The sequence below is a fragment of the Arachis ipaensis genome, chromosome B6, assembly GCF_059453495.1.
Source record: "Arachis ipaensis isolate K30076 ecotype BB chromosome B6, ASM5945349v1, whole genome shotgun sequence".
Classification (NCBI taxonomy): Eukaryota; Viridiplantae; Streptophyta; class Magnoliopsida; order Fabales; family Fabaceae; genus Arachis; species Arachis ipaensis.
The window spans coordinates 83,669,214-83,678,683 of record NC_142441.1 but is presented as its reverse complement, the minus strand read 5'-3'; the positions used below and the strand labels follow the sequence as shown (position 1 = coordinate 83,678,683).

Sequence of the window (9,470 nt, the reverse complement as noted above, 5' to 3'; positions counted from 1 at the left end):
GTGGAATGGGAGCTAGCTTGCAACGTTAATGAGAAAAGTGATTGCCAATAACGCCTTCGTGAGCCATCATAGCCCACGTTAGTTGCCACGTTAACTACATTAACGTGGAAGCTAACGTGGAGAAAAAGTAAAGCTCCAACGTTAGTGGTAAAAGTGAATACCACTAACGTTGGAAAAAGGGGCACACTTAGCCACGTTAAGAGTCACGTTAATTACATTAACGTGAACTCTAACGTGGAAGGAACAAAGAAGTGCCAACGTTAGTGACACTCACCTTTGTCACTAACGTTGGACCAAGCCACTATTAGCCACGTTAGTTGTCACGTTAATTATATTAACGTGGAAGCTAACGTGGAAGAAAGAAATGATGAGCCAACGTTAGTGACACTCACCTTTGTCACTAACGTTGGAGATGGCAATCACCACCACGTTAGTGGCCACGTTAACACAATTAACTTGAGGCACTAACGTGAGAAGGGGCGTTTGGAGCGTTAGTGACAAAGGTAAGTGTCACTAACGCTCTCGAAGAAAGGCAAGCCCACGTTAATAGTCACGTTAGTTACACTAACGTGAACTCTAACATGGGGAAAAAGGGCAATAAGCAACGTTATTGGAAAAGGTGAATGCCAATAACATTTGCGAAGGACCAAGGGGCAACGTTAGTGGTCACATTAGTGCCACTAACGTTGAAGTTAACGTGGACCATTTTTGGCTTGGAACGTTAGTGAAAAAGGTGATCGTCACTAACGTTCTCGAACCCACACTTTCACTTAACGTTAACACCACTAATGTCCTAACTAACGTCCATGCCTAACTCACACTTTCTTTGCAAGAAAAGCTGAGCCCACTGAAGATTGTAACTGCTTCAACTAAAGATCCAAAGGCCCATATCCAAGACTTGAAGAAGCCAACTAGAAGATGAGAAGAGTAGTATATATAGGAGTAGTTTTGAACTAGTATAGGGGCTTTTGGGCGGCATTGAGAGAACTATTCTTTGTATAATTTTACTTTCTATGCAACTTCTAGTTTTACTTTTAGAATGTATTTTCCATCTTTGCTTTCCATTCCCAGAGCTATGAACAACTAAACCCCTTTCATTGGGTTAGGGAGCTTTGTTGTAATTTGATGGATCAATAATAGTTTTCATTATTCTTCTTCTTTCTTTTCTCTTGATATTATTAGAAAGCTTTCAATCTTCATCCAATTGGGTAGTTGTCTTAGAAAAGAAGCTATTCATACTTGGATCTCTTCGGAACCTTGGAAGAGGAATGAAGAGATCATGCTAGAAATGCTTTCTCGTGTTGGACCAAATTGGGGTTTGGACGGATATAGTGACATATTCTCGCAATACTTTGATTTGGAAATACATGTGGTATAATCAGTGACCATACTTCATCTCTTCTCATGAGTAATTAGACCAAGGAATTGGCTATTGATCAAGATTTGAGAGATTGAATTACCAAGGAATTGGAATTCAATCACTTAAGATTGCCAAGGAGATCAATGAATGCATTGATTAAGGAAGAGATGAAAATGAACTTGATCCGGAGAATACAGCATCTCCTGAGCCCAATGAACTCCCCATTTCTAATCTTACCCATTCTCTTTACTTTTTGCCATTTACTTTTATGTTCATCTTCCCCATTTCCCATTTAAGATTCTGCAATTTACTTTCTGTCATTTACATTCAGTTCTTTATTTGCAGCAATTACATTTTCTGCCATTTACTATTCTGCCATTTAATTTCCTAAAATTCTCAAATCAAATTCTGCTTAGCTCAACTAGAACATTCCTCTAATTAAAGTTGCTTGACCAATCAATCTCTGTGGGATTCGACCTCACTCTATTGTGAGTTTTTACTTGACGACAATTCGGTATACTTGCCGAGGGAAAATTATTGAGAGACAAATTTCCGTGCATCAAGTTTATGGCGTCATTTCCAGGGATTGATTTTGTATCAACAGTGATTAAATTGGTGGATAACTAGATTGAACATTTTTCTTTTGTTTGATTTAATTTCTGTTTGATTGATTTACTTTCAGTTTCAGTTATTTTTTTTCCCTTAACCCCTACCCATTTGTGGTGTTCTCTTATTTGTTACAATTCAGTTCACTAACCCACTAACTGTTTGATATATTGCATCACTCACACTAATAGCATTTTTAACAAGAATACTCTCTATCTCCCTTTTGCTTTGGCCATGTTTGTTGTATGACAAGTAGAAGAAGTGGGGCTTCAACTTCTTTTGATTCTGAACCTGAGAGGACCTTCCTTAGATTAAGGAGGGAAGCAAGAGGAAAGAGAGTTGTTGGTGCTGAGGAAGAAGAGAAGTATTTTGAACCAGACATGGATGAGAATATGGAGAATCATCATGAAGAAGAAGCTCACAATCATGGCAGAGAAGGTCCAGTGCATCATGCTGAGCAAGAGAAAAGAGTTCTGGGATCTTACATAAATCCAAACCCAGGAAACTGTGGAAGTAGCATCCAAAAGCCAACCATACATGCCAATAACTTTGAATTTAAGCCACAGCTCATCACCCTTGTTCAGAACAACTGTTCATTCGGAGGGAGTGTCCAAGAAGACCCCAATCAATATCTAACCACCTTCCTGAGGATATGTGATACTGTGAAGTCTAATGGTGTTCATCCTGACACCTATAGACTGCTTCTGTTTCCCTTCTCACTCAAGGACAAAGCATCTAAATGGCTGGAATCCTTCCCGAAGGAGAGTTTAACAACCTGGGAAGATGTGGTGAACAAATTCTTGGCGAGATTCTATCCTCCTCAAAGAATCAACAGGTTAAGAGTTGAGGTACAAACCTTCAGGCAACAAGATGGTGAGACTCTATATGAAGCATGGGAGAGGTTTAAGGACTTGACAAGAAGGTGCGCGCCATATATGTTCAATGAATGGGTGCAGTTACACATTTTCTATGAAAGTCTTTCTTACGAATCAAAGAAGGCAGTAGACCACTCATCTGGGGATCTCTGAACAAGAAGAAGACCATTGAAGAAGCCATAGATGTCATTGAGACTGTAGCAGAGAATGACTACTTCTATGCCTCTGAAAGAGGCAACACTAGAGGAGTAATAGAGCTAAACAACGTGGATGCATTGCTGGCCCAGAACAAGATGATTACCAAGCAGTTGGCTGACCTTACCAAGAAGATGGAGAGGAACCAAGTAGCAGCAATCACCACCTCATCAGCAGCTCAAGAAGGAGTGAATGCAGAGGCAGAGGGTGATCAGGAACAAGCCAACTACATTGGAAACTCACCTAGGCAAAACCATGATCCGTACTCCAAAACTTATAATCCTGGTTGGAGGAACCACCCAATCTTTGGGTGGGGAAATCAACAAGATCAAGGCCAAGATCAGAGACGTCACAACCCCAACAACAATGCAGTTCACCAACATTCCACACAGAGATCATATCAGCACCCACCTAACAACACCTCTCAACATCCATATCAAAACCAAAATGGCCCCTCTCATCCCTCCAATCTCGACTCACCATCATCTGAAGATAGACTCTCAAGGATCGAAACTCTACTTGAACGTATATGCAAAGAAGTTCAAGACAGTAAAATGTTCCTAGAGGAAGTGCGGTCCAATATGCAGAATCAAAATGCTGCCATCAAGAAATTTGAGACACAAATTGGCTACTTATTCCAGCAAGTTCCCAGCCATAACTTGTGCAGCAACACTGATTCAAACCTAAGGGAGGAATGCCAGGCCATCACCCTCAAAAGTGGGAAGGAATTGAAGGAAACTCCCAAGAAACCACAACAGAAGAACTCAAATGAAGGGGAAGAGGAATGAGATGAAGTCCAAATTTCCACTCCCAATTCACAGCAAAAAGGAGAAATGGTGAAGGAAGACGTTCCAAAAGCTCCATACCCTCAGCAATTGAAAAAGAAGGGGGATGACAACCAATTCTCAAGATTTTTGGAAATCTTCAAGAAACTACAGATTAACATACCCTTTGCTGAAGCAATAGAGAAAATGCCACTCTATGCCAAGTTCTTGAAGGAATTAATGACCAAGAAGAAAAGCTGGAAGAGCAACGAAACTGTGATACTAACCGAAGAATGTAGTGCCATCATTCAGCACAAACTACCCCAGAAATTGAAGTATCCTGGAAGCTTCCAGATTCCTTGTATTATAGGGGAAATTACAGTGGAGAAGGCTCTATGTGACTTAGGAGCCAGCATAAATCTGATCTCCGTAGTTATGATGAGAAAAATGAGGATTGAGGAGGCCAAGCCAACAAAAATGGCCCTACAACTGGCAGACCGATCATTCAAGTTTTCTCACGGCATAGTAGAAGACTTGCTGGTGAAGGTAGGAGATTTTATCTTCCCAGCAGACTTTGTAGTGTTGGACATGAAGGAGGAAGCCAAGGCCTCCATCATCCTGGGAAGACCATTCTTGGCCACTGCTGGAGCTATCATTGATGTCCAAAAAGGTGAACTTACCCTGAGATTACACAATGACAAGATGACATTCAATGTGTTCAAGGCCATGAGCTACCCACAAGAACCATTGGGAGAATGTATGAGTTAGATTCACTGGAAGATGCAGTACAAGAGATTTTTGAAGAAGAAGAACTTGAAGGGTTAACAAAAGAGGAATCAGCATCTAGCAAAGAGGCTGCAACAGCGGAGATTCATGTTCAGGGTGCACCAGAGGAGGAAAATGAAAGAAAAGAAGCACCCAAACTCGAACTCAAAGCACTGCCACCCACTCTCAAGTATGCATATTTAGGAGAGAATAAAAGTTACCCAGTGATCATAAACTCAGCCCTCAGCCAAGATCAAGAGGATGAATTACTCCAAGTATTGCAAAAGTATAAGGATGCTATTGGATGGACCCTCGCTGACTTGAAGGGAATCAGTTCGGCCATATGCATGCATAAGATAGTGCTGGAAGATGATGCCAAACCATCCATCCAGCCCCAAAAGAGGTTAAATCCAGTCATGAAAGAAGTGGTACAGAAGAAAGTCATGAAGCTTTGGTAAGGAAGGGTGATCTACCCAATTTCGTATAGCCCATGGGTCAGCCCCGTCCAAGTGGTCCCCAAGAAATGAGGAATCACTGTAGTACCCAATGAGAGGAACGAACTCATTCCTACAAGGACCGTCACAGGATGGCGGATGTGCATAGACTACAGAAAACTCAATGAAGCTACATGAAAAGATCATTTCCCTCTCCCTTTCATGGATCAGATGCTGGAAAGACTTGCAGGACATGCATATTACTATTTTCTTGATGGTTATTCAGGATATAACCAAATAGTGGTTGATCCGAGAGACCAAGAGAAAACCTCATTCACTTGCACATATGGAGTGTTTGCCTACAGGCGCATGCCATTTGGGCTATGTAATGCACCTGCAACTTTCCAACGCTGCATGCTCTCCATTTTCTCAGACATGATAGAGAAACTCATTGAAGTCTTTATGGACGACTTTTCAGTATTCGGAGATTCCTTTCCTAATTGCCTAAATCACCTGGCCCTGGTATTAAAAAGATGTCAAGAGACCAACTTGGTCTTGAACTGGGAGAAATGTCACTTTATGGTGACAGGAAGAATAGTTCTTGGCCATAAGGTTTCTAACCAAGGCATTGAGGTAGACAGAGTTAAGGTGGAACTCATTGAAAAATTACCCCCAACCAAGTGATGTCAAGGCAATTAGGAGCTTTTTAGGGCATGCTGGCTTTTACAGAAGGTTTATTAAAGATTTTTCAAAGATAGCCAAGCCCTTAAGCAATCTCCTTGTATCTGATACACCATTTGTCTTTGATGAAAAATGCATGCTAGCATTCGAAAACTTGAAAAAGAGGCTGTCCTCTGCCCCTATCATTTCCCCACTTGATTGGAACTTACCATTTGAACTGATGTGTGATGCATCTGATTTTGCAGTTGGGGGAGTGTTAGGACAGAGGATAGATAACTTGGTCCATGTGATATTGATAAACCACTATTTTATGGTTTATCTTGTGCTCAATTGAGTGGTTTTTAGTAACTCTTTACCCACTTATTCATACTATTTGCATGGTTTTACATTTGCCTTCCTAATTATGTGCTTTGATTGAAAACATGCTTTTTTGGACTTATAATTGCTAATATTAATCCTCTCTTATTACCATTAGATGCCTTAATATGTGTGTTGAGTGATTTCAGATATTATAGGGCAGGAATAACTCAGAGGATAGAAAGGAAGCATGCAAAAGTGGAAGGAATACAAGAAGTTGAAGAAGTTGCTAAGCTATCCAGCCTGACCTCTCTGCACTCAAACGGCTATAACTTGAGCTACAGAAGTCCAAACGACGCGGTTCTAGTTGCGTTGGAAAGCTAACGTCCGGGGCTTTGATTTGATATATAATATGCCATAGTTTCTCTGACGCTAGGTGACGCGACCGCGTGCTCCATGCGGCCGCGTCGCAAGTGACGAAAATCAGCGAATCTGAATTCGCAACCAGCGAATTCTGGGCTGTTTCTGACCCAGTTTGCGGCCAAGAAAACACAGATTAGAGGCTATAAAGTGGAGAAATACATCCATTCAAAAGAGGCTCTCACATTCACAATTTTAGGAGTAGATGTAGTTTTTAGAGAGAAAGGCTCTCTCCTCTCTCTTAGGATTAGGATTTAGGATTTCTCTTAGTTTTAGAGTGACTCTCAATCCCAGGTTCAATGTTCTTTTATTGCTTTTCTCAATTTTATTTATGACTCTCTATGTTTAGATTGATTTTCTATTTAATATAATTCTTGAGGTATTTCAGACTTATGATTGCTCCTTTTTATTATATAAATAATTTGGATTTTTCTCTTTTGGCTTTGGTTGAGACATTGGTAACTCTTGAGTTATCAAACTCATTGTTGATTGAAAATTGGAATTAATTTGTCTACTTAACTTACCTTCATAGTTAGAGGTTAATAAGGTGGGGGAAGAATCAAATTCTCATCACAATTGATAAGGATAACTAGGATAGGACCTCCAGTTCTTCATACCTTGCCAAGAGTTTATTTTATTATTACTATTTTATTTTATTCTTTTTGTGCAACATATTGCTTCCTTACTTCCAAAACCCCCAATTTACAATCTTCATAACCAATAATAAGAACATACTTCCCTGCAATTCCTTGAGAAGACGACCCGAGGTTTGAATACTCGGTTATCAATTTTAAAGGGGTTTGTTACTTGTGACAACCAAACATTTGTACGAAGGGATTTTTGTCGGTTTAGAGACTATATCTACAACGCGACTGTTTTTATGACATTCTTTACTGGCAAAAATCCTAACGTCAAAATGGGTAAAATTCATAACATTCAAGTGGGTAAAATTCATATCCCATAGCTTTCTAATCCCACTTGAATATGGGCTACTGGAGACGGATGGTCAACTTAGAGCTCTTTGTGGCATTAAGAGTAAGAGGAAGATGGCTAATGATAAGAATTGTCGAGCAAGGTTCATTATGGTTGGAAGCTTTAAGTTTAAATGCAAAGGTTGGTATAAAACTCAACTGAATGGGTCTAGGAAGCTGTTTGGATGTCTCAGTGAGAATTCTGACTGTTCACCACCCAAGTGGAAAAATGATGATCAACAAGAAGATGGGTGCAAAGGTAAGGTCTGGGACCCCGGAATTCATCCCAGAAATCAACACTCTTGGGGCCTTGTCACTTGCTTTAACTTGCTTGAAGGCTTTCTGCGCCTAGTTTGGGATCCCGGAGGCCATTGGAATCACAAACATTGGTGGAGATTCCTGCATGAGTTCAAGCACAAGCCTCCATAACAAAGGACTCCCCAAATGTCCAACTTAAGGACTTTAACTAAAAGTGCTAGGTGGGAGACAACCCACCATGGTATGATTGTTCCTTTTTTATTTTTATTTAGTTTTATTTGTTTTTGAGTTTTATTTTATTTTATTGAACCTGGAGTTTTGCATCACATTCATATTAACACTGCATTCTGCATCCTTTCAGATAAAAAAAAAAAGCGAGCACGCGACGCGACCGCATCAGCGATGCGTCCGCGTCGCAAGGAGAGGGGAGAAAAATAAAAACGAACAGAGAGTCACGCTGGAGCATGGCTGGAGGCGTGCCAATGGCACAATTTTACCCACGCGGACGCATGCCCCACGCATCCGCGTCACCTGGGAATAATGGCCTCCCACGCGACCGCGTCACCCACGTGGCCGCGTGACCTGAAAATCGACGTCAACCGGATGCATGGCCGAAAGTTGAGCTGGAGTTGGGCTGGACTCGTGCTGGAAGCCCAAGCCTCACCACATGAACGCGTGCCCCACGCGTCCGCGTCATATCCCCATGATGGCCACTCATGCGGTCGCGTCACCCACGCGATCGCGTCACCCACGCGATCGCGTCACCCAGATTTTTGGCAAAAGAGTTTTGAACAGAGAGTTGTGTGACCGCGAGGCTGCACTCGCACCACTAGCACAAATCGAGTCACGCGATCGCGTGCCCCACGCGTCCGCATCGCCTAACCTTATTGCGCACCACGCGACCGCGTCAACCATGCGACCGCGTCGCCAGCGTCGCACAACCTATCCAGATTAGTGCCAATTTTCTTATCTTTTCTTCTCTGAATCCTTATTCTCTTATCTTTTCTTATTTCTTTCTTCTTCCTTTCTTATTTTCTCTCACTCCCATTCTAGTTTATTTAATTTATTTGCATACTCTCATTCATTGCATATGTTTATTTTTCTAAAATTATTATTGGTGTTCAAATATTCTTATTCAACTGTTACATCTTTTCTGGTATTTTTGCTTAGTGACTTGTTTTATTTTGAATAGGTAATATTATTTATATCAATGCCAATCTTTTATACCTGTATTACTTTTACATTGACATGAATTTATATTATCTCTCCTTACCCACACTCTCTCCCTCATTGTTGCAATATTTTGCACCACTAGTATGCCATGTGCTTCTATTGTTTTCTCACTTGCATGTTGTAGCTACCATGTAATTGAGACCCTCACTTTTGGCATTAACCAACCCATGTTTTATTTGTTTTCTATCTTTGCTTTGGGTTACTTTCCTTCCCTTTTTTATTTCAGGATGGCCACCAGGAAGAGAACCGGAAGACATTTACATGGGAGAGACAAACAAGTTCCTACGCATATTCCTTGATGAGAAAAGCGTCAGTTGAAATAACCCGTCCACCAGCACATCTCAGCATGCACCGAGGACGGTGCAATCTTTAAGTGTGGGGAGGTCGATACCGATCTCCGTGGGTTAGTACCTTCCTATCTCAACACTAATGATTTATTTTCCTTATTAGTTGTTGCATTTGCATATTTGTTTGATTTTTTTTGCATATTTTACCACTTGGTTAAAGTAATATTTTCTTTTTCAAGAAACCTTTTAGAGCATTTCACTAATTTGAATAAAATTTAATGTTACACTTGTTTGAAGAGATATTATACTGGAACATGGTTTAGA

General features: G+C 40.8%; 1 non-coding gene across 1 annotated transcript; it reads right to left on the bottom strand.

Moving 5' to 3' along the window:
- Positions 1-2,799: 2,799 nt before the first annotated feature.
- LOC148561565 (small nucleolar RNA R71) lies at positions 2,800-2,906 on the bottom strand. The gene has a single exon (XR_015887927.1). It is a non-coding gene; the product is annotated as a small nucleolar RNA R71 (small nucleolar RNA).
- Between the last annotated feature and the right edge of the window lie 6,564 nt (positions 2,907-9,470).